The sequence below is a fragment of the Cetorhinus maximus genome, chromosome 12 (genome assembly GCF_964194155.1).
Source record: "Cetorhinus maximus chromosome 12, sCetMax3.hap1.1, whole genome shotgun sequence".
NCBI classification, from domain to species: Eukaryota; Metazoa; Chordata; class Chondrichthyes; order Lamniformes; family Cetorhinidae; genus Cetorhinus; species Cetorhinus maximus.
Genome location: NC_135890.1, coordinates 116,820,930 through 116,846,771, shown reverse-complemented (window position 1 = coordinate 116,846,771; position 25,842 = coordinate 116,820,930). Strand labels below are relative to the sequence as shown.

Here is a 25,842-nt window from a genome sequence, read left to right as displayed (position 1 = left end):
TGAATTCCAAAATCATTTTTGATATAAAGCAGGGTTTCACAATACAGTCCAAGCCTGAATGTTGTCCAGGTCTTGCTGCATAGGGACATGGACTCTTCAGCATCTTAACAGTTGCGAATGGCACTGAACATTGTGCAATCATCAAATCATCACAATTTATGTGCCCTACTCTAATTGGGTAAGCAAAAAGATGGGGGAGAGGAGGGGATGCAGTAGATTTTAGGTTTGCAGTGCTAAAGGGTTTGTTTTTATTTGTTATTAGGATGTGAATGTCGTTGGCTAGGCCAGCATTAATTGCCCATCCCTAATTGGCCTTGAGAAGGTGGTGGAGATGGTGAAGCCTTGAACCGCTGCAGTCCATGTGGTATAGGTACACCCACGATGCTGTTAGGAAAATAGTTCTAGGATTTTGACCCAATGACAGTGAAGGAACAGCAACATAATTCCAAGTCAGGATGGCGAGTGGCTTGGTGGGAGGTGTCGTGGGGAACTTGCAGATGGTGAAGTCCCCCTTCATCTACTGCCCATGTCCTTCTAGGTGGTAGAGTTCATGGGTTTGGAAGGTGCTGTCGGAGGAGCCTTGGTGAGTTTCTGCAGTGCATCTTGTGGATGGTGGGAGTTTTGGGGAGTCAGGAAGTGAGTTCTTCACTGCAGAATTCCCAGCCTCTGACCTACTCTTGTAGCCAATCAGATGCTCATTTTACACTCTGCCTGATTTTCTTTTCTGTTAAGGCGAATGAGAAAGAATTTTGCCTGTTTCTCATGCTTCTAGCTAAGGACCAATTCCATGCCCTGGCTTCCTATCCCATAATGACCAACAGTAGCACACTGCCTTGAAATAAAGCAAATTAGTGGAACCGTTAGCACAGAGAACAAAGAGACATCCCTTTTGTATGCACAGAGAGCCAGAAAGTTGTGGAAATTTGGGATGAATGATATTTGTGCTTGTCAGAATTTTAACGCCCTGCACCCCTTTGCCAAATGCTCATCTGAAATCGCTTTCCTGACAGCGCAGTTCAGACTGACAGCGGCCTTGACTATTTATTTGTCCATCTGGAACTCCCTTTGAAAATATTGTTCATATGGATTGAAAACCCTCTTTACAAACTGACTGCCTCATCCCATTAGCCTCCAAAGCCCTTCAGTCCCACCAGTCTAAACAAGTCTGCCCCAATAAATACCAGCTTTAACCCCCCTGCACCATTTCAATATCCAGGCACTTTTTTTTTTGTTTCAAATAAAAGCTTTAGTTTAATGTGCCTTTAGCCTTAATTAAATAGTAAGTATGTGGGATCTTCTATTTTGCTATCTGTCCAGACGTTTAGTGCCCATGTGTCACTTAGCTGTTATTACCAGGGCAGCTTCATTTGATTAATGCGATTAAAAGCTTCGGAGCTAAAGTCTAATATGTAATCTTATCCTTTATTTGGGGACTTGAGCAGATGGTCGGAGGTAGAAGAGCTGAATCAATTTCTGAAAAGCCAAGACTTATAGGGGCGGGCAGTCTAAACACACGGCTAGTCCCTAATATAACAGAGGCTAGCTTACCAGAGTCTGACTCGGAGAGTCTCGGAACGCAGCAGAGATGTTGTTGTTGTGGAGCAGGGAGCCGGGCTGAGGAACCGGCAAAGCACAGAGCTTTGAGCTGCTGTTGTTCTTGGCAAGGCTGTATTGCAGCTTAGGCCGACACTTGACAGACCTGCTGTCAGCCGTAAGTAAACGATTCTTTATACCTCACTGCATTTTGTGCGCTGCCTGACAAGCGCACAATTGTGCAAAATGGAGATGAAGGATTGTCTGAGGCTGCTTTGGGACCTTCCTCTGGGAAATCAGAGGGTTCTTTAAGGATCGCGCACACAAAAAAAAAGCAAAAGGGGCGGGAGGAGAAATAAAACACATATATTTAAAAAAAAAGAGCATTAAAGACCGTAGAAGCAGCAATATCTACTTGTGGCTGATACTGTCTTAGTGCCAAGTGATATTTGAGGCACCCAGCCCCCTCTTCAGACACACACACAATGTCAAGTTTAGCTATCATGAATGATATGAGCCGGCCATGCCTTCTGGAGTTACCAAAAACACCGCAGATATTCGGACACTAATCTTCAGGGATTTTTTTTTTGGGGGGAAAAAAGAAAGAAAGCTGTTTACTTTTTCAGGTGACGAGGGCTGACATCTGTGAAACTAAATAAATAAAATGCTGGGGCTTGTAAAACCAGTTTGCCAAGTAATATTTCTGCTGAGATTTCAAATGCTTCTTGCAGCTCAGCTTGAAAAATATTTACAGCCATTTCCAGGGGGCTCCCGGGTTTAAAGAGGGAGAGAGAAGAAAATAATTTATTTTAGTTTTACAAATCAAAAACAACGGTGCCATTGGCCTTAAAAAGAAAAAATGTCTGGCTGGTGCGCTTTGACTGGATATCCTCTTGATAATTTTTTTTACAGGTCTCCATGGGGCTGTTACTCTCTCCCTCTCAGACTCAATGATCTACGACAATTATTTAGACTTCAAAAAAAGCCGGTGCTGAAATGGCCACCAGAATTCGGTTGCTAGCACTTTAAACGGACAGTCAACCGGGATCTCCCCAGGACACCGCTCAGCTGTGTAGAAACCTGGAGTATTGTCCTCCCAGGCGGGCTGTGTAGAGATCATGGCTTGCTGCTGATATTCTGCGCTGACGCCGGTTATTCGTAGAAAGAGACAACCTGCATTTATATGGCGCCTTTCATGAGCTCAGGACGTCCCAAAGTGCATCACAGCCAGTGAAGTACCCTTTTGCTGTGCAGTCACTGTCGTAGGGAAACCACCGCCCAGCAAAGTCCCAAAGGCAAAAACAAAAATACCTGAAAAAACTCAGCAGGTCTGGCAGCATCTGCGGAGAGGAACACAGTTAACGTTTCGAGTCCGCATGACCCTTCAACAGAACTAAGTAAAAATAGAAGAGAGGTGAAATATGATCCAGGACAATTATTTAGACTTCAAAAGAAGTCCCAAAGGCGTTGGTGAGATAATGACGAGATAACCTGTGTTCTTTAAATATTGCCTGAGGAATAAATATTAGACTGTAGAACTCCCCTACCCTTCAAATAGTGCCACGGGGTCTTTTGCGACCACCTGAGGGGTCAGACTGGGCTCACCTGAGAGACATTACCTCCAACTGTGCCGCACTCTCTCAGTGTTGCACAGAGAGTATCAGCCTGGATTTTCCCCCAGGGCAGGTTTTGAACCCCTCACCTTTTGACTGGGTGGCAAAAGTACTAGCAACTGAGCCACACCTGGTGCCATTAACATCAGCGTTGAGAGGGCTGGTCTGTTAGAACGTTCTAACATTTCAAACACACTGGGCAGAATTTTATGTGCCCGACCCAAATGGTGTAAAATCACACGATGATGGGTCCTGACGTCATTGCGCACTCGTGCAATATTTTGCTCGGCAGGTGCTTGCAACAGTCGGAAGTGCGCCCGCTGACAATTAAGCGGGCAGTTAGGCCCATTAACGGTGCAATTGTCAGCGACTTTTTTTCCATGGTCCAACCTTTACGGTTGACGGACGGGCCAATCGGCCAGGCGGCCTTTACATTTTTGATGAAACCTCATCCGAGGGCAGGAAGAAATTTCCATTAGGAAATAAAATAAAAAGAAATACCTGGGCACAGCATTTTTATGGGGAATGCTTCCAGGTGCTGATTGTGCTGCAAATGGACATTTTTTTTTTTTTGCAGCATTTTTGTGCTTCATGTTATTATTTGCAGGTCCGCAGCTCCATGAGGCAGCTGTCTGCCTTCAGGGAGCTGAGTGGAAGTGTTCACCCGCGCCCGCCCTCTTCCCGACCCCCCCCACCCTGGCAGCGCCGAGCTTTTCAGCACACGTTGCACCCTGGCTGCCCGCTAATTGGCCAGCCGGCGTGAAATCGTGGCCGGGGGGCTAATCGCGATCGGGGGCCCGTTTCCTGACCGCTCCCAGGTCCGCCAATCGCGCATGCCTGACCAGGGAAAAATTCAGGCCCCTGTTTTGGTTTCACCTAGAGAAGGCCATGAAGCTCACCAAAGACTTTTTAACTTTTAAAGGAGCTGGATTGTTAATTTGGCATTATAATTAGTGAAGGCAGATATCTGAATTCCTGGATAATTCCCTATTCTGCTCTTTGGAGCACTATAAATCCAGGAGAGCGCACTTGGATGGATGGGCAACCCTGCTGCTTAACTCAGCATTTATGCCTTCCAGGTTACTTCACCTTACTCGCCTGTGACCTCTATCACTGAGTAGGACCCGAGTAGCAATTGTCACTGGGTCAGTATCGCAGAATTCTCTATGCAACAGCCTTTACAAACTCTGCCATAGGGAACACAACAGTTGAATGAGAAGGTCCACCACCAGCTCCTTATGAGCATTTAGGGATGGTCACTAAGGCTACGATGTCCATATCCTGAGAACAAATGATAAAAAATTAAAAGAAGTATACTTTTGTTAACGTAGAGTTTTGCTGTCCCTTGCCTCATTCTTGTCAAACTTTCAGCCTTCGCTTGGTGATATCATCAACACTATAACTTTCCCTATCCTTGTGTTCAAATCCCTCGATGTTCAAACCCCTCCACCTCTGTAATGTCCTTCAACCCCATAACAATCTAAAGACTCTACATTCCTCCAACTCTGGCCTCTTGTGTATCTTTGGCTTCTTTTGTCCCTCTATTGGCAGCCTTGCCTTCAGAACTATCCCGGCCCTGAGCTCTAGAATTCCTTCTCCTCAACCTCTTTGCCTCTTGACCTCTCTCATCTCCTTTAAGAAGCTGCGAAGCACCTTGGGACATTAAAGGCGCCAAATAAATGCAAGTTTTTGTTGTTGGAAGCACTCTTGCCTCAAAATAAGAAGGTCATAAGTTCTAGATCCAATTCGGAGACTTAAGTGGGTAATCGTTTCCTAGGATTGCCCTATAACCCTAAAACACATGCACTAGGGCAGCAACCTCACACCCCCAGCATAACCCATTATCCTGGATACTCATTATCTACCTTACTCCTAAAACAAGACATTCTGTTCATAACTTTGAATTGTGAGAGCAGGAGCTGAGTATTCACAGATCACTTCCATGGTTTTGTTCCATTGATTGATTGGCATAGGAGTACTGTGATCAAAGAAACGTTTCTCAGTTCACCCTCCAGTTTGTGAAATTCAAATAAATCTGATGTATATTTGATCACAGAAGAAAACAAATGAAGAATTTCTAAGTGTAATAAAGATTTTCTTAGAAAACAGTTCAAAATCTCATCGTTAGAGGGACAGTGGAAGACCTGCACAATTGAATTTTACTTTAAGACCAATTGTCAGCTACATAGACTGGCTGAACAGAAAGTTCCCATCATGCCAGCATATCTAACTCCACTGGGAGCGAATGTTTTGCATTCCTTAAATTTCACCTCATCAATTAAACAGCCTCACTGGGACACTCCTAACACAGCCCCATACAGCTTCTAAAGCAAAGTTTATTGCTTGAGACAAAAAGCTGCACATATCCCATAGGAAGTTATAATTCTTGGTTAAACGTACTTACAATGTAAGGGCTTCTTATGAGACACACAGCTAACATTTGAAAAATCTTTAAAGAGTTTAGAATATCCTTATTTCACCAGAGAAAAGCCTTTCTTAGCAATCGTTGGTGATTTTATGATATGTGCTTGTGATGGGCAAGGACTCCATTTCACCTCAGAGTGAGAAGCTTGTGGGTTCTAGGATTTGAGCACTCAAGCTAGGCAAAGTCTCCAGTGTAGTGCTGAAGGTTGGCTGGATTGTTGGGGCTAATGTCCCATGGGATGTTATAGGATTACAGAATCTACAGTGCAGGGCCATTCGACCCAAGAAATGAATCAACACAAGAATACAAGCAATAGGAGCAGGAGTAGACCAAACGGCCCATCAAACCTGCTCTGCCATTCAGTACGATCATGGCTAGCCTTGGGTTTCAACTCCACTTTCCCGCCTGTTCCCCATATCTCTTGATTCCCCGAGAGACCAAAAATCTGCCACTTCCAGCCTTAAATGTATTCAACGGTGGGGCATCCACAACCCTCTGGGACAGAGAATTCCAAAAATTCACAAACCTTTGAGTGAAGGAATTCCTCCTCATCTTAGTTCTAAATGATCGGCCCCTTATCCTGAGACTGTGCCCCTATGTTTTAGATTCCTTGACCAGTGGAAATAATCTCTGTGTCCACCCTATCAAATCCCCTCAGAGTTTTGTAGGTTTCAATGAGATCGCCTCTCATTCTTCTAAACACTAAAGTATATAAACCCAATTTACTCAGCCTCTCATCATGAAATAACCCCCTCATCCCTGGGACCAATTTAGCGAACCTTCGCTGTACCGCCTCCAATGCAAGTATATCCTTTCTTAAATGTGGAGACCAAAACTGCACACGGTATTCCAGAATGCATTTATATAGCACCTTTCTCATCCTCAGGACATCACAAAGCACTTCTGAGCCAACAAGTTACTCTTGGAAAGTGGCCCCTGTTGTTTATTTGTAGGGAAACAAGATAACCTGCTTGTACGCAGCAAGGTTCCTACCCGAAGACACTTCCTGCTTTTATTTAAAAAATGGCATGGGGTCTTTTTAAGTCCAACTAAACAAATTAGTGCAGTATGTCTTCTTTTTTCTTGTTGTGTCGCTGCACCTTCCCTTGCCATTGTTCCACACAGGCCCTGGCTCAAATGTTGAAGACCTTCAGATCTTCAGGGCTCTGGTAGTAGAGTTCATTCTGGGAAATGTTTCATTGTTTGAGATGCCTCTCCACAGTCATAGTTGGCAGACTTTCTTTAGCTCGATCCCGGTTTCTGCAGCCATCCTGAGGCTGCCTTCAATCAACTAGATTGCCTCATTGAAACAAATGTAAGATCAATAATCTGGAAACGCAGCATTGCAGTAAAAGTCTTTCAAAGACAAGTGTACCAACAACTTGCTTGGAAATAACTGGATACCACTGAAGCATTGAGAAAAAATACAAAAAAAAATGTTTTATTTTCGAATCTGGTTCGGATATTAACAAAAGACGATAGTCCAAAGGAAATATTTCCGAAATTAGTAATTGTGTTTTACGAATCCTGTCGCTGTAATGCCTTTGCCTGAGAATGCCAATGGAATGAAAAGTTAATGGTCTGGCTCTCATCCAAATGGTGATTAATGAATAATTATTTGCCGAAGAGAACTAAGCTCAGCCGCAAGCCTACAGGGACTGGAAAAAAAAATTGGGATTCCTAAAATCACAGAAAGAAGCTCTTCAGCCCATCGTTCCTGTGCCGGCTCTTTGAAAGAGCTGTCCATTTAATCGCAACCCCCCTGCTCTTTTATCATGGCCTTCCACCTTTTCCCCTTCAATTAATTATCCAATTCCCTCTTGAAAGTTATTATTGAATAGGAACATAGGATCATAGGACTTAGGAGCAGGAGTAGGCCATTCAGACAGTTATAGAGTTGATCTTCTGGACAACTTTTCTTGGAGGACACATTGGACTTTATTTACAAGAAAGCAGCAACAACTACACGTGCATCAAACCCCATAACTAAAGAAGAACTCTCCTGTAGAGGTTCCCCGTGCTGCTAACACATTGGTTTACACAGATCATGTGATCTTACAGGATTATTCTTAAAGCTACAGTCCTACATTTATCTAAACTAGAATTACTGCATTCCTCCCCCTTTAACTTTTCTGTACATTTTGTATTTACAAGGATTTTTATCTCATGACATTACAATATTTATACAGGTCATGAAATTACAAGTTCAGTCTTTCAGGTGGTTTCCTGATCCGTGTGGAATGACACAGCTCCACGGCTTCAGATTCTTTTGCAGGAAACACATTCTCTGGAACCGCATTAACATCAGGTACCTCATTGGGCACAGGCAGTTCAGAGTTTTCCAGTCCGACTGAGACATTGGGCATGTCTGTCGTTGGTTGAGCAACTTCAACAGGAACCACAGGTTTAGTAATGGTTACAGGTGGAACATCATTTTGTCGGGGTATCTCCCTTTTTCTTAAATGATCCACATGCTTACGGGTGATCCGGCCCTCCACTTCCACATGGTACAACAATGGTCCGGTCGCTGAACTCACTTTACCAGGTAACCCGGTCCTCCACCGAAATTCTTTACACATATTGCTTCTCCAACGGTAAAGTGACGCTCATGACAATGCAAACCATGGGATGATTTTTGGTTCCCTTGACTTTTCTCCACCTTCCCCTCCAAATTAGGAAGTATCAGGCTTAGTCTTGTTCGAAGATGGTGTCTCATCAATAATTCTGCATCCTCTTCCTACGTGTTTTCTTCTTCTTACCACAGAATTTAATCTCAATCTTCTTTTTGATTTCAGTGTTGACCAAACTCCTCTCAGGTGAAATCTCAACTTGTCTTGGTTCAGTAGTTGAGCTACCCATGATTTCATTATCTACTCGCATCTTGGAAAGTTCTACAACTTTTGCTTTCAAAGCCTCTTTAACTTCATTTGGCTGATCCTTCAGCTCTTCTGTCTCCTTCTTGTGTCTGTTGGCTTCCTCTTGGAGACTTGAACATTGCTGAGTCTTCTCTGCCAACTGATTCTTCAGTTTGTTTGGAGAGATGTTAAATTCTTCATGTTTCTCTTTGTACTTTTCCAGAGGCACAAACTTTGATCTTGGAGTGTGTGAAGGTCTTTCAATAGGTTTTCCATTTCTTTGTGAAACTCACTCGCTTCGTCTTGAACTCTGTCATTCAGCAGAGTCTCCTTGGGCTTCTTCTGTTGTTCTTCCATGTCGTTGTTTAAGACAGTCTTCATTTCTTCAGGTTGCTGAATGGCTACACACTCCTTTTTCATCCAGTTGTGGTCCTTGGACTCCCCAGGCTCTTTCTGAAGTATCTTGCCTTGTTCCTTTTCCAACTCAGGAACATTTCCTGCTTCCTTTTGAAATCTCACTGGCCAGTCAAGGTTAATTTCCCTCCACCAATTTCGACCTAGAAGGCTTGGTCCTCTGCCTTCTAATACCATCCCTGGTAGCTGTGCTGATTGGTATCCATAATGAACAGTTGCTCTGGTGATACCTTTTACTTGGATTTCTTTGCTTGTGTGCATTTTCAACTTGGCAGATGTTTGTTCCAAATTTAATTGTTGATCACCTTTATTTAAATATGTGAACATGTGTTCTCCTATTACAGAAGCACCTGCGTCTTCTTCCATTTTTAAGGATTTACTATTCACTTGCACTGTGACAATTATTGGCTAGGTCTTCCCAACTTTTATGTTGAATAATGAATAAATACCAACTTTTTGTGATTCATGTACCAGGACACCCAGATCCCTCTGTACCACTGAGTCTTGCAATCTCTCTCCATTTAAATTATATATTGCTTTTCTATTCTTCCTGGTGAAGTGGACAAGTTCACATTTTCCCACATTATACTCCATCAGCCATTTTTTTGCTCACTCACCTAACCTGTTTATATCCCTTTGCAGACTCTCTACCTCCTTTTGACAACTTACTTTCCTACCTATCTTGGTTTCACCGGCAAATTTAGCTACCGGACATTCAGTCCCTTCATCCAAATCATTGATGTAGATTGTAAATAGTTGCAGCCCCAGCACTGATCCCTGTGGCACTCCACTAGTTACAGCTTGCCAACCTGAAAAAGACCCATTTATCCCTACTTTGCTTTCTGTTAGCCAACCAATCCTTTATCCATGCCAATATGTTATCCCCTACACCATGTGCTCTTATCTTGTGCAGTAACTTTTGATATGGTACCTTATCAAATACCTTTTGGAAATCCAAATGCACCACATCTACAGGTTCCCCCATTATCCACCTTGCTTGTTACTTCCTCAAAAAACTCTAGTTAAACATGATTTTCCTTTCACAGAGCCATGTTGACTCTGCCTGATCATGTTATGATTTTCTAAGTATCCTGCTATAACCCTCTTAATAATGGATTCTAGCAATTTCCCTATGACAGACATTAGACCAACTGGTCTGTAGTTTCCTGCTTTCTGTCTCCCTCCTTTCTTGAATAATGGTGTTACATTAGCTATTTTCCAATCCGCTGGGATCTTCCAGAATCTAAGAAATTTTAGAAGATTAAAACCTATGCACCTACTATCTCTGCCTCTTAGGCAATGCATTTCAGATCATAACAACTCAAGATGTTAAAAAAACCATGTTTCCCCATCTGTCCTCTTATTCTTTTGTCATGATCTGTTCCTTCTACACACATCATGTACAATTCATTTAATCATGGACTCTACCAACCAATTTGATCTTGAGGAAATGTCAAGCGAAATTACATTCTAAATCATGGGCAGAATTTTATGTTCGGCGTGCGGGTGCGCGTCTGACACACCCGAGCGTAATATGACACGCGATGACATTGGGATGCATGCCAGAGTCAAATGAGGGGACATGTTTTTTAAATTTTTTACTGTCTTTATTAATTTTTTAAAAAAGCGCTTCAGTTTCCCTGAGGCACGGAGTTCCTCAGGGAGATTGAAGCGCTCTTTCACGTACATGCGCGAAATGCGTGCTAGACCCAGCTCTCCCTCCAACTGCAGAGGTAGCGCTGGGTGCTGCCGCTCGCAATCCACGCAGGGCGGGCCTTAATTGGCCCGCCCGCATGAAATTGCGGAGCGGAGCCGATTGCGGGTGGTGGTCGGCTTCCCGACCGCTCCCGTTGAGCCCACCCGACAAGGGAAAAATTCTGGCCCATGTTTCCGTGACCAGCTGCTCCCCTTGCTGCAGCAGTTAATTGCTCTCAGCAGCTCAGGATCTACAAAACAGTTGGCCTTCTCAATCTCAATTACTCTCAGTTTCATTTATTCCTAACCAGTTACATAACTCAGAGGTGAGAGTGTTAAGTCCTGCTCTTGAGTGAAAAATATAGGCTGAAACTCCCTGGGCAGTACTGAGGGAGTGCTGCTCTGTCATAAGTGCTGTCTTCACAAAAAATGTTAAACCGAGGCTCAGCTGCTCTCTCAGGCAAAGGTAAAAGATTGTATGACACTACTTTGAAAAAGAGCAAGGGTCTTTCCCCAGGTGTTCTCGCCAATTTTTATCCATTAACCAACATCACTAAAAACAGATTGTTCGGTCATTGTCACATTGCTGCTTGTGGGATCTTGCTGTGCGTAAATTGGCTGCGACAGTTACTACACTTCAAAAGTACTTTAATGACCATAAAGGACTTTGGGATGTCCTGATGTTGTGAAAGGCACAATATAAATGCCAGTCCTGACTTTTCAATAGGCTGGAAGGGGGTGGGGAGGGGGTTGGCGGGGGGTGGTGGTGGTGTGTGGGGAGTTGTGCAGGGGGTTGGGGGGAGGAATATACCAATATATCATTCGTCAGCAACACTTCCAAAGTGCAATTCAACTTTCCCTACAAGTTTTGAGTTCTAGTCTCTGAGAGGATTCAGAATCCAGAAAGTGGTGTACAGAAGAGCCACAAAGCTGATCCCAAGTGTCGGATAATTAGGTTGCAAGCAGAGACTGGAGAAACTTGTCCTTCTTCATCTTGGAAGGAGATGACTGAGGACTGATGCCATAGAGATGATAAACAGTGTACAGGAGGTAGATTTGGAAGCACATTTCAAAGTAAACCATGATCATAGGGCAGGTTCATATTTAGTAAAGTTAGGATTGGTAAAGCAAAAGACTTGGCCTAGTGCCTTTTACAATTTCAAGAACTCCCAAAGTGCTTTACAGCCGACAGAGTACCTTTGAAAGTTATGCACTGATGTGTATAGAAAACAAGGAAGCCAATTTGTGCATAGCAAGCTCCCACAAACAGCAATGTGATAAACGATCTGATCATTTGCTTCATTGAAATAAAAACAGAAAATGTAGGAAACACTCAGCAGATCAGGCAGCATCTGTGGAGAGAGAAACAGAGTTCACCTTTCAGGTCGATGAGCATTGGGTACATTGTCAATTAAATTTCAAGTGTGTGTGTGTACCTGCCTAATGCTGGTTCTCCTTGTAAACGGGACAATTATACCAGGCACGGAAAAGCTGACAGTCAGTCCTACACAGGCAGGTACATTGCTGATGGGCAAGGGACAAGTTCAGAAAATAGTTGGGGGGCGTAACATTTGAAAATTTTAAAAAAAGCTAATAAGCTAGAGATTCCGATTGATCAGATTTCATATTTGAACGTTTAACTGAAACAACTTTCTCGAGTTCAGATCTCTCCACGATGTCGCCCCTCCCTACCTTTGTAGTCACTACCCTCACCCCATCATTGGCAGCTAGGGGGAGATGGTGGCGTAGTGATAATGTCACTAGACTATTAATCCAGAGGCCCAGGCTAATGCCCTGGGGACCTGGGCTCAAATTGAATTTAAATTCAATTAATAAATCTGGAATTGAAAGCTAGTCTCAGTAATGGTGACCATGAAACTATTATTGATTGTTGTGAAAACCCATCTGGTTCACTAATGTCCTTTAGGGAAGGAAATCTGCCGTCCTTACCTGGTCTGGCCCACATGTGACTCCAGACCCACAGCAATGTGGTTGACTGTTAACAGCCCTCTGAAATGGCTTAGCAAGCCACTCAATTCAAGGGCAGTTAAGGAGGAGCAATAAATGCTGGCCTTGCCAGCGAAACCCACATCCTGTGAATGAATAAATAAAGAAAAGCTGTGCCTTCAATTGCCTGAGTCCTGAGCCCTAAGCTCTAGAATTTCCTCCCCAAACCTCTCTGTCACTCTACCCATTTCCCCCTCTTGAGGACACTCCTTAAAACTCTTTAATCACCTTAGGTCGCCCTGTGGCACAGTATCAGATTTGATACCTGAATATGCTTTTGTGAAGTGCCTTGGGTTTTTTTTTTAAACCATAACAAAGGCACTATATAAATGCAAGTTGTTGCGTGGGTAATTTCTACAGTGTCATATATGCGTCCATGAGCTGTACTGATCTGAATTTTTACCCTAATATATCTGAAAATACGTCATGCTTAAAAGATTACAGAACAATGGCACCATCGAAGCAAATATCCTTGAGGTAGTTTTTTGAATACAGCTTGCCAGCTGCTTGTCTAATCGTGCTAGGGCGAGTCAGGTCTAGTAATTAGAAGGACATGTTAATATGCTGGATCTGGTGTCAATTCTTTGTCCAAATGCCCACAGTTCTGGTCCCCATATTATAAGATGGATATCGAGGCACTGGAGAAGAAGCATAAAAGATTCACAGGGATGATATCAGAACCAGAATATGGGAGAAGAACTAGGGAATGAAACTAGGTGCGTTGGTCTTCAAAAGAACCAGCACAGACTCGATGGGCCAAATGATCTTCTTTCTTTACCAGAAAATTTATTTACCAGCCTTCTCTTTACCATAAATTATTCTCTGGTAAAGAGAAGGTTGGTAAATATATTTTCTGCTAAATAAATCCTCTTGTAGACTCCTATGGCACAGAAGGAGACCATTTGGCCCATCGAGTCTGTGCTTGCTCTTTTGAAGACCAATGCCGTTAGTTAATAAGGATCTTTTAAATTATCAAAGAGTTTGCTAGGGTAGTTGCATAGAGAAGACATTTCCACCTGCGCAGGAGACCAAAACTAGAGGATATTAATATAAGATAGCCATTAATAAATCCAATAGAGAACTCAGGAGAAACTTCTGTATTGAGAGAGTGTGGAAGTCACTACCACATGGAGGCGAATGACACAGATGCATTTAAGGGGAAGCTAAATAAGTACATGAGGGAGAAAGAATAGAAAAATATGATGTTAGGGTGAGATGAGGAGGGGTGGGAAGAGGCTTGTGTGGGGCACAGATAATCAGTTGTGCGGAACGGCCTATTTCTGTGCTGTATCTATGCAATTCTATATCTGTATTGCACAACATGTAACCTGCAGGCAGAAAGATATCTGAAGGGGGAGGGGGAGAAAGGCCTATTGTGCAAAAGTATTTTTTTTCTCCTCCTTCAACTCATCCCATTGACTCTTGTCCATAACCCACTCCAAAGTGATGCCACTGCTATATTTTACATTGCGTCTTACACAATCTTGACTGTAAGCATACAGCAGTATCTACAGTGTGAGAACTTGGCCATTGGCACTGAGCCAGCTTTGCTTTCAGACAATGCCTTCATGTTTGCCCTGGGGGCTTTTCTGAGATTTTGAAAGTTTGTAAAGGATATGAATGCAGTCAGGAACATTATGAGTTGAGGTCCAGGCTGCTCCTGTTTCAGAGGAAAAAAAAACTCTGCAAAATCTTCTGCAAGAATTGCTTGCATGTATTCTTTGGAAAGCATTTAGGATGCGAGGTAATCACTCACTGTAGATTGCTATCAATATTCCCTTCAGTACAGTGACAGCAATGTTACTGGGCATGCTATACTATGACAGCATGTCATATATATATAACAAATTGCAGGCTTGTCAAAATACTACGATTGCTGCAGAGGTTTGAGATTTTGCTGGTGTGCATTGCATCAAGTGGCCATTGTTTTGCTCATTCTAATCCAATACATTTTTCTCAACACCTATCATCACTGGGGCTCCTGCTGACAGCATTTGTATCATCCTGCTGACACTAGAAAAACTACAACTGTAGCTAGCAATTAGGGATTCAATGAGCCAATTAGCTGGTGTGGTGCAGCACCAATCAGATGAGAAAAATCCCAGGTTTGGTCTTGGAGTTGGCACAGTGTTAGTTGATTTCAGCCTGAGAGGCGTCAGCAACAGCTAAACTAGGCTTCCATAGCTGTGGGCTAAAATAAATGGGGAAAAAAAAAAATCAACCATGGTTCCTCTCAACTACCTTCATAACCCCAAGCTGATGAACAATCATGAAATCAATATTTGTTGAGCCCCCCCCAGCCACACCTAGTGGGTTGAGGGGAGGGAATGTCACGGCTGTGATGTGCTCTTGCAAAACTTGTATAACCTGGTGTCTGGAATCACCCATGCATAAGAAGTAAAAATAAACTTGCATTTGTGTAGCGCCTTTCATGACGTCTCAAATAGCTTTACAGCTAAATAAGTACCTTTTCAATTGTAGTCATTGTTGTCCTGTAGGAAACTGGTTGCTGCACAGCAACGTGCCACAACCAGCAATATGATAACGATGATCTCTTTTAGTGATGCTGGTTGAGGGATAAATATTGACCATGACACTGGGATGAACGCTACTTGCTCTTCATAGAATCATAGAAACGTACAGCACAGAAACCCTTCCTGCCTAAAAGAACTACCATGTTTTTTTTAAACCCTGTAAGTTCCACACCTTCAACTTAGTGCCATTCAATTTTTTTACATCTATCTCAGAGGGAAGATGAGGCCTTGGTTTAACATCTCACCTAAAATATAGCACTGCTGACAGTGCAACACTCCCTCAGTACTGCATTGGGAGCATCAGCCTAGATCTTGCACTCAAGTATCTGGAGTGTGTTATAGACAGAAGGCGGGTTAACTTAAATTCTAATTTCTCCTCTTACCACCTTTCCATAAACAGAAAGGTGTTTTGATTTGTTTCCCTCCTTTTATAAGTATTTCCCAACCCCTCGGCTTTGGTACGATCCAATTTCCTATTAATAACCCCACAGCAAACTCAAGATAGGATGACCTCAAAGGGTTAGTTTATTTGCAAACACTCAAAACGTGGGAACAGGGTCTCAATGTTGCCTCCACACTCAAGACAGTAAAGAGAGGGATAGAGCAAAGAGGGACTTACAGTATAGAGACTATAAAGAAAATAAATATTGGTTCCAGAGACCAGAATCAAAGTCCAATGAGGTATTCCTTCATGGAGGTGGGCGGGTTGAAAAATGATGCTGTATAATTCACTTTTCCGTTGGTGTTGACTTCAAAGATGGGATAGTCATGCAGAAATGAATCAGTCTTTCAGGTGAAGGTACAGAATTTCCAGCAGAAGCTATGTAGATGGGACCAGGTTTCCAACCTGGGCCAGAGCTCCTTGCTTGTGAGGCTGCTAGTCAGATGATTTAAAAAAGCAGACTGAGACTTTGCAGTTCAGCCAGGCAATATTACTGGTTCCACAATCCAGAGGCCCATGTCATATGACTCCCTCCTCTCCACATTGACAAAGGAATTGTATCCCTCATCTGGGCCCCAAGATTGTTAAATGTCTCAACCATTAAGAATTGAAAGGAAAGCTGTGGGGCCTTTGTCTTAGCAGACGAGCAGACTCCTGTTGGCCAACCTGGATAATGAAATGCAGATGGCCTTTGTACGGCTCTCTTTGAATTTGGTCTGTGCAGCCCACAGCAGATCATTAATGGCTCTTCTGGGATAATGATGTACGAGTTTCCCCGATACTGCCGGGTAGTTTCTTTTGTTCAAGATCACAGACAGACATGAATTCAGCCACTTTAGGTCTTTGTCCAGTATGAAATTTTTAGGTATTGCAATGAGCATACCGCTATATATTTTATTAAAGAAATGATACAGGGTGAAGTCTTAGTCCCTCACAAGTGGAACTCAAATCAACAAGTGTTTTACTCAAAGGTGAAAGTGCTGCACAGTGAGCCATGGCTGACACTTGTGATTCATTCCTTTTGAAATCCTTAAAAGTTAGCTTGACTGCAGTGAGATCTAATGGTGATTTTGCAAATGAACCACATTTCTGCCTTGGTCATGTTCAGCAATACATTTGTGTGGGATACTCCCACTCAACCTTCAGTGAGACTCTGACTGCACTGTGGAGCTGTTTGGATTGTTGTATTTTATTTTCAGATATGTGAATATGAGCTGTAAAATTTTTATATCTCAGGGAATATTGATCCAGCCAGAAATAAATTCATTAGGTTTACCCAAAGAACAAGTGCCTTTGGAAGGCAAAGATGTTTCAATTAAATATAGGTCCTCCATAACAGTATCAAATAAAAACTAAATATATGTTAAACAAAAACAAAAATACCTGGAAAAACTCAGCAGGTCTGACAGCGTCTGCAGAGAGGAATACAGTTAACGTTTCGAGTCCGTATGACTCTTCATCAGAACTAAGGAGATTGAGAATATATGTTAACCTCTCCGTAAACACTTACAGATGATAAATTTTAGCGATATTCCTCAAGTTAAGTAACATTTAGATACTTCAATAACACCAATTTCCCTTACAACTTCTACCACAGACAAGGACAAGGGCAACAAGTCATGAGTACGCAATCAGCTGTAAGTTCCTCTCCATCCTGACTTGGGCATATATCACTTTTCCTATATTCTTGCTGAGTCACTGTCCTGAAATTCCTTGCCTAATAACATTGTGAAAGCATCGTATCACAAGCATTGCAGCAGTTCAAGGAGAAGGTCCATCATAACCTTCTCAGGGCAACTACTGATGGGCAATAAATGCGGCCTTGTCAGTTTTCCCATATTCTGAGAACAATTGAACATTAAAAAAAACTCCATAAAATTGACACAATAAATACTGGGCCTCGCACCTTAGGTTGACGCGGAAAACTTTGATTCCTTCTGGTTTTGCGATCAATATTCTCCTTTCAATGCCTCCCTGCCCCAGCCCCCCTCCCCCCACCCTCCAGTTCTAACTCCCTGTTCGGTGTTGCACTGTCAGAGGTGAGTTCTAATGAACGAGATGTTAAATCAAGATCCCATCTGCCATCTCTGGTGAATGTCAAAGATCCCATGGCATTCTTGCACAAAGAACAGGGGAGTTCGCCCAGTGTAAAAAGCAAGTATTTCTCTGCATCCTTGAAAGCAATTGACTCATACCAAGTAATGGTTTTTAAAGCATTGGCCACCCCAATTTGTGACCCTAGATTATGACCACTGATAGGCTATTGGGTTGAATGGAAGAGAGGAATCCAACAGCCAGGTCTCAACTTGTCCATACCGTCTATCCACAAACCCATCTGCTGCATCAGATAGTGGTCAAAGCCTGAATGCCTGTTTGATCTTCCTTAACCACCCTACCACTGCACCCCCTCCCAACCCCGAATCTCCCCTGCCACCTCCCCAACTACCCCCGCCCTCCCATCCCCCCCTTCCCCACACAGGGAGCAGGGGAAGTGAGATCATGTGGTTTAATTGATAGCATTCTTGCCTCTGAGTCACAAGGTTCTGGATTCAAGTCTATTTTCAGGGCTTGAGCACAAAAATCTAGGCTGACACTCCAATGCAGAACTGAGGGATTGCTGGACTTTTGGAGATATTAGACCCATCTAATATAATATATAGTTATATTATATTATAATACATATATTATTAGCTTGATAGTTAACTGTTCCCTGGTGCATTCTCCAGTGCAAATCTCTACCAATCAGAGTCCACTTGCCAACCAATCAGCACCCTCTTCACATGTGGTATAAATTGTGGTTCCCTTTTGAGATTTGGTATTCTTGCAAATCTGTCCTGATGAGTGCAAGATGGAAAGCTTTGGCAGGATGTCTCTTTTTTTCTTCAGCAATACTCAAGTTCTGTACCTGCCAAGTGACTAGATATTAAACCGAGGCCCCATCTGCCTCTTCAGGTGCGAAAGATCCCATGGCATTATTTTGAAGAAGCACAGGGAAGTTATCGCTAGTGTCCTGGCCAATATTTATCCCTCAATCAACATACAAAAACAAATTATCTGGTCATTATTACATTGCTGTTTGTGGGAGCTTGCTCTGGACAAATTGGCTGCTGCGTACCCTACATTACAGCAGTGACTACACTTCAAAAGTACCTTCTTGGCTGAAAAGCGCTTTCAGATATCCGGTGGTCATGAAAAGCGCTACACAAATTCAAGTCTTTCTTTTTAATGGTGATTCTGCTTTGTACTATCCATTGCTCCAGTAGACCTCCCACTGCTGAAGACAAATACAGGCCTTAATGTACATAGTGACACTAAGAACAGGAGAAGACCATTCAGTCTCCCTGGCCTGCTGCTCAACTCTTAGCTCCACATCCCTCAATACCCTTACCTACAAAAATCTGCCAATTTCAGGCTTGAAAGCTCCACTTGACCCTCGGCATCCAGAACCCTTTGGGGGAAGAGATTTCCAAATTTCCACAGCCCTTTGTGTGAAGTGAAATAGCACTGATTCTACAATGGTTAACAAGTGATGGAAGGATTAGGAAGAGGGGAATCGATATTGCGTGCCAGTGTTGTTAGTGGCTCATTGTTAACGAGAGCATCAGTTATGGGACTGTGATGCAGACTTAATACTTAATGTTTTGTAAACTAAGCCCTGCTCTTCTTGTCCTTCAGGGCAAATTATGAAGCAACGGGGAGCTCCAACCAGACCACCCAGGATGATATTCAATCTGATTGTTATGTGAATGAATGTACTTTGTTGATTAAAGATCTTTCAAAAATCCTGCCTTTTCTCTTTATTAGAAAGCCCATTATTTTTGTGTTCCTTTCCCGGAACTAACCATCTCAGTGCTATCTTACAAAAAACTCCAACTCCCTCAGCATATATAACTAAAGCACCCGAGCAAACTGGAATCCAAACATGTTCAAGCAGTAACGTGCTGTGTATTAAATCACAATAGGGTAGACAGATAGTGGGCCGTGATTCTAATGGTTACATCAAGTGCTACCCCAGTACTGACCCCACTGGAATTTGCAGAGCCATTGGGAGGACATTGGCCAGGCAGGCACAAGAATCACTTGGGCATGCCTCCATCTGCCCATAGCATGGTGGGCAACAGTGGGATGTGAACTGAGTTCTCTCTTTTCTCATCTGACCCAGATCATATTCTCCACGACTCACAGGCTCAGTCTGTTTCCCTAGTCTGACCCTCACTAATTGGGTCCACATTCAGCCTTCTGAAGGCTGCTACCCCTTAACTCACCTGGCATGCTAGCCTCCACTGGCACCCCGAGACCCGAGTGAGCCAAAGGAATCAAAATCCCTGGCAAAGGGAGACCTGACTCAGTCTTCCTTCCCCTTCCCGTTACTATCCTATTAAGGATTAAATGGGAGAGCCCACCCCATGCAAGGCACACAAAATTCCCCTATAAACATTGGAAGCAAGAGGAGGCCATTCTACCCTTCAAGCCTGTTCTGCCATTCAATTTGCCATTTTCAATCAGAAGTGCCAAGCCTCCTCCTGAGGCTCCCTCTAACAAAGGAGGCCAGTCTTCAACCAATTCAGTGCACTCCACGTGATATCACTATATGGCTGAAGGCACTGGATATTGCAAAGGCTATGGGCCCCTGACAAAATTCTAGCTCTAGTGCTGAAGACTTGTATTCTATAACTAACCGCACCCCTGCCAAGTTGTTCCAGTACAGCTACAAAACAGGCATCTACCCAACAATGTGGTAAATTGTCCAGGTACGTCCTGTCCAGAAAAAGCAGGACAAATCCAACCCAATCAATTACTGCCCCATCAGCCTACTCTCAAACAAAGATAAGTGATGGAAGTTGTTGTTAACAGTGCTATCAAGCGGCACTTATTGAGCAACAACCTGTTCACCGATGTTCAGTTTTCGTTCTTCCAAAACCATTCAGCCCCATTCCTCATTACAGTCTTGGTACAAAAGTGGAAAAAGATGGAAAAAAGTGCTGAACTCCAGAGGTGAGGTCAGAGTGACTGCCTTTGACATCAAGGCAGCATTTGACCGAGTGTGGTATCAAAGAGCCCTCGCAAAATTGAAGTCAATGGGAATTAGGGAGAAAACTCTCTGCTGGTTGGAGTCATACCTAACACAAAGGAAGATGGTTGTGGTTGTTGGAGGTCAGTCATCTCAGCTCCAGGACATCACTGCAGGAGTTCCTCAGGACAGTGTCCTCGGCCCAACCATCTGAAGCTGCTTCATCAATGACCTTCCTTTCAATATAAGGCCAGAAGTGGTGATGTTCGCTGATGATTGCACAATGTTCAGCACCATTAGCGACTCCTCAGATACTGTCAAAGTCCATATGCAGCAAGACCTGGACAACATTCACAGCCAAGCAAAGACCATCACCAACAAGAGAGAATCTGACCATCTCCCCTTGACATTCAATGCCATTACCATCCCTGAATCCCCTACCATCAACATCTTGTGGGTTACCATTGACCAGAAACTTAACTGGGCCTACCATAAATACTGTGGCTACAAGAACAGGTCAGAGGCTGGGAATTCTGCAGTGAGTGTCACCTCCTGACTCTCCAAAGCTTGTCTATCATATACAAGGTGCAAGTCAGGAGTGCGACAGAATACTTTCCACTTGTCTGGATGAGTGCAGCTCCAACAATATTAAAGAAGATTGGCAACATTCAGGACAAAGCAGCCTGCTTGATTGGCACCCCATCCACCACCTTAGACATTCACTCCCTCCACCACCGACACACAGTGACAGCAGTGTGTACCATCTACAAGATGCACTGTAGCAGCTCACCAAGACTGTTTCAACAGCAGCGTCCAAACCTGCGACCTCTAACACCTAGAAGGACAAGGGCAGCAGATGCTCTCAAGGGCAATTAGGAATGGGCAATAAATGCTGGCCTAGCCATTAGTGCCCACATCCCAAGAATGAATTAAAAAAAAACACAGCCAACCTGCACATCAACACCTTTACCCACCTTAGTTTCATACCCCTCACCTAACAAAGATCTATCTCAGTCTTTAAAAATCTAATTATCCCAGCATCCACATAGTCTTGAGAGAGAAAGCTGTAGACTTCTACCACCCTTTGTATAGTAGCTGATTTCCCTCCTAAATTACCTAGCTCTATTTGTAAGATTATATCTTCCTATTTCCACCAAGTAGTTTCTCTGTATGTGCAATATTTAATGTTTTGAATCACCCCTAGATATCCTAGAAGCCAAATTTATACAACCTGACCTCATAATTGAACCCTTAAATCTTGGTGTCATTCTGTTCAATCTGCACTGAACTTACTCCATGCCCAATATATCCTGCTTCAGGTGCTGTGTCCAGAACTGAACGCAATGCTCCAGATGGGGGTCTGACCAAGACTCTGTACAATTGAGGATCACTTTCTTACTTTTGTATTGAAGACATCTTGAGGTAAAGGTGGGGGGGTTGGCGGTTGTGGAGGGGTTATGATGGGAAGCTTATAGGGACCCTTAGAATTTTGTCCCCCTTTCCCTGTATATTTGACAACATCAGACACGCCCTTATGTCACAGTGACATAAACAGGCCACTTCTTACTTTGCTCGCGACTCGTTAAGGAGAAAGTTTGCATTTTGTGGAACTATTGTTTATTTTAAAAGGTTTTAAGAGACTACTAAAGATTTTATATATTTATTGACTTAGCGTTTATTCAGTGTGCACTTGAGACTGTTACAAAACCTGCTGGGCCTCACAGGGGGAGATACTGACTGCCCAGGGCAAATTAAACCGCACAGCCTGGAACTGACCAAGAAAGTCAAGAAAATGGAGCCTGTGGTGTGTTGTTCCTTCAGCACTTTTCGTCACTGATTAATGAGTTTATAGGTTGACAATGACACTTCCTGACCCGGAGCCTCTCAATCACTGCTGCGTGAGTTACTGTTGCCCAGTTTTTAACCAGGAAGTCAATTTTTGTTTGATTGGGCATCTTATAAACCTCTAACCCAATACCAAAAATCTGTGTTTGCCTGTCTATTTATCCCCCTCCTGCTTTGCCTCTGCAGTTTTTTGTTTATTCTTTCATGGGATGTGAGTGTCGCTGGTAAGGCCAGCTTTTGTTGCCCACCCCTAATTGCCCTTGAGAAGCTCACAGTGAGCTGCCTTCTTGAACCGCTGCAGTCCCTGCAGTGTAGGTACATCCACAGTGCTGTTAGGGAGGGAATCCCAGGATTTTGACCCAGCAACGGTGAAGGAATGGTGATATGGTTCCAAGTCAGGATAGTGTATGACTTGGAGGGGAACTTGGAGGTGGTGATGTTCTAATGCGTCTGCTGCCCTTGTCCTTATAGATGGTAGAGATCGTGGGTTTGGAAGGTGCTGTTGAAGGAGTTTTGGTGATTTGTTGGAGTGCATCTTGTAGATGGTACACACTGCTGCCATGGTGCATCGGTGGTGGAGGGAGTGAAAATTTAATGCATCTTGGTGAGACAACAGCTAAAATGTTGTGTACACTTTTGGTCTCCTTATCTAAGGAAGGATATATTTAATACTTAGAGCAGGCACAACAAAGTTTCACTGGATTGATTCCTGGGATGAGAGGGCTGTTCTACAAGGAGAGATTGAGTAGAATGGGCCTGTATTCCCTGGTATTTACAGGAATGAGAGGTGATCTCATTGAAACATATAAAAATTCTTGGCGGGCTTGGCAGGGTAGATACTGAGAGCCTGCTTCCCTGGCTGGAGAGTCTAGAACCAGGGGCCTTAGTCTCAGGATAAGGGCTTGGCTAAGCAGGACTGAGATCAGGAGAACTTCCCTCGTTCAGAGTGTTGCGATTTTTGGAATTTCCTACCCAGAGGGTTGTGTATGTTCAGTTGATGAGTATATGCAAGAGAAAGATTAATAGATTTTTGGACACAAAGGAAGCCAAGGAATTTGTGGATAAGGTTGGAGAGTGGAGCTGTGATAGAAACTCTGAAATGGTCTTATTGTATGGTGGCGCAGGCTTGAGGCCTACACTTGCTCCTATTTCTTATGTTCTTATATGTGGAGATACTGATAAAAATTATTAAGGTTTTCAATGAATTTTCATTTGCAATGAAGACAACATCAAAAACTCTAGCCTTTATTTCAACCCTTTCCCTGCCCCATTTGAGAAAGGGTTAAGAGGATAACGTAGGTGGGGTGAGCGTTACCTGGGTAACATGGGTGGGGGGCTGTCACCTGGGTAACAGGGGTGGGGGTGTGTCACCTGGGTAACAGGAGTGAGGATGTGTCACCTGGGTAACAGGGGTGGGGGTGTGTCACCTGGGTAACGGGTGAGGGGGTGTCACCTGGGTAACAGGGGTGGGGGTGTGTCACCTGGGTAACAGGGGTGAGGGGGTGTCACCTGGGTAGTAGGGGTGTGGGGTGTCACCTGGGTAACAGGGGTGGGGGTTGTCACCTGGGTAATAGGGGTGTGGAGTGTCACCTGGGTAACAGCAGTGGTGAAGTTGAGCTGGAAGATCAGCCTCGGTCGTATAGAATGCCAGAGCATGCTCAAAGGGAATGGTCTCACCCTGTGCCTACTTCTGATGTTCTTATGTTCTTGAAGGATGGCAATCCTACTGGAATACCATGAGTTGAATTTCTCACCACTCTAGTGAGGAAGAAAAGAATCAGCAAGCCTTCCTGAGCTGCATTACAACCTTCTGAGGTCAGAGTCATGACTGGTACCAACAAATGCCGAGGAGGGTATCTTAGGATCCATCATCTCCACAAAGGGCATGGTGTGTGAAACGGAATGTGATAAAGGTATAGTGAGGCAGTAGATTTTCATTTACCCAGATCCTACACAGTACTGGAAAAATGGGTGCAATATGGAGGACACATGTGCAGGAACCCTTTGCTCCTGTTCCACCCATGGAACCCATGTCAGGCCAGATATAGAGAGAATCTATGTTCAGGTGCACCATTACAAGCTGCATGTTGATAAATGTCCAGAGGCTTTTCCACACACACTTCTGGTAATAGAGCTGGGAGCAGATCAGGGGGAAATTTGCCTTTGTAAGAAGCTGGCAATCCTGATCCCTTCAGCCATAGTTTCAGATGTGGACGAGGAATCAGCTGATTTCTATAAAGGATGGCCAATCGGAAGTTCCAGTCCTACACTCAGACTTCAGGTCAAAAATCTGCCCCTGGGTATTAAAGGAGAGCCTGGTATTAAATTGGAGTTTGCAAGCTGGGTCGGCATTATAACTTGGATATAGTTTAAGAGGGCCATTAGACCTCTCATCTATCCAGAAGTATCTCATCCCCATTAGCTGCTTCTTATGTGCTTCTCAGCCGACAGTCTAATTTATACGCGGATCCCTCTTTACATGAAGAAACCCCTGACATCACTCTTTGGTGCCACTGTGTTCTGCACTCCTGTGTTTGGAATTTTCCTGTCATTTTGCTCCAAGCTTAAAATGCTACTTTGTATATTTTGCAACACTGAAGTTAAATAGAACCAGCCCTTGACCATATTCCATCTCAGGACTGCAGTGAGCCACTACAATTCTAATCACTTCTTGAAGCAACGTGTAGTTACTTGGTGCTTTCTGTTTAGACTGGGGTGTTCCATGAGTGTAAATGGTGCATTAGAAATGAAAGTCTTTCACCCATTAGTTGAACAGTAGGGCGGGCTTGAGGGGCTGACACCTGTTGTTACGTCACACACAGTCTCTGGGTAAACAAGCAAATGCATTTCCAGGTCTTGTGGAACACCCCAAAATGCTTTAGAGCCAATCAAGTACTTTTGAAGCGTAGTCACTGTTGAAATGTAGCAAATGTGGCAGCCAAATTGTGCACAGCAAGCTCCCATAAACAGAAATTAGCTAATGACCAGATAATCTGTTTTTAAGCAATGTTGGTTGAAGGCTAGATATTTGCCAAGACAAGAGAACCCCTTTGTTATTCTTCGAAATAGTGCCATGGAACCTTTGCATCCACTTGAGAAGTTTGATGGGGCTTCAGTTTAATATCTCACCTGAAGAACAGCACCAGTTGTTAATGTCATGTTAATTGTATTTTTAAGGTTAAGGATAAACAAGTGAAGGATATCGATTGATTAAGTATCTTAAGCACATATAAAAAGGGACTGCTGGGACACTGGGGAGGTTGGTAAGTAGGAGGCAGAGACATGTAATGCTGCATTCTGTAAATAAACCTACTATCAAGAAAACGCTTCGTGTCTAGATTCATGCTGCTAATGCCGCTCTCGAGATGGCTTCTAAGAATGATGGAAGAGTAGCCAAGGCTGACCATTGCCCCATATTTTTCTCTTAGAGCAGGTCTGGAGGTGTCTCCCCATGATGGCGCCCTGGGC

At 43.6% G+C, this 25,842-nt stretch overlaps 1 long non-coding RNA gene across 1 annotated transcript; it reads left to right on the top strand.

Moving 5' to 3' along the window:
- Nucleotides 1-1,408: 1,408 nt before the first annotated feature.
- On the top strand, nt 1,409-19,300 carry LOC144687145 (uncharacterized). The gene is made up of 2 exons (XR_013578082.1): nt 1,409-1,711; nt 19,194-19,300. It is a non-coding gene; the product is annotated as an uncharacterized LOC144687145 (long non-coding RNA).
- The last annotated feature ends 6,542 nt before the right edge of the window (nt 19,301-25,842 follow it).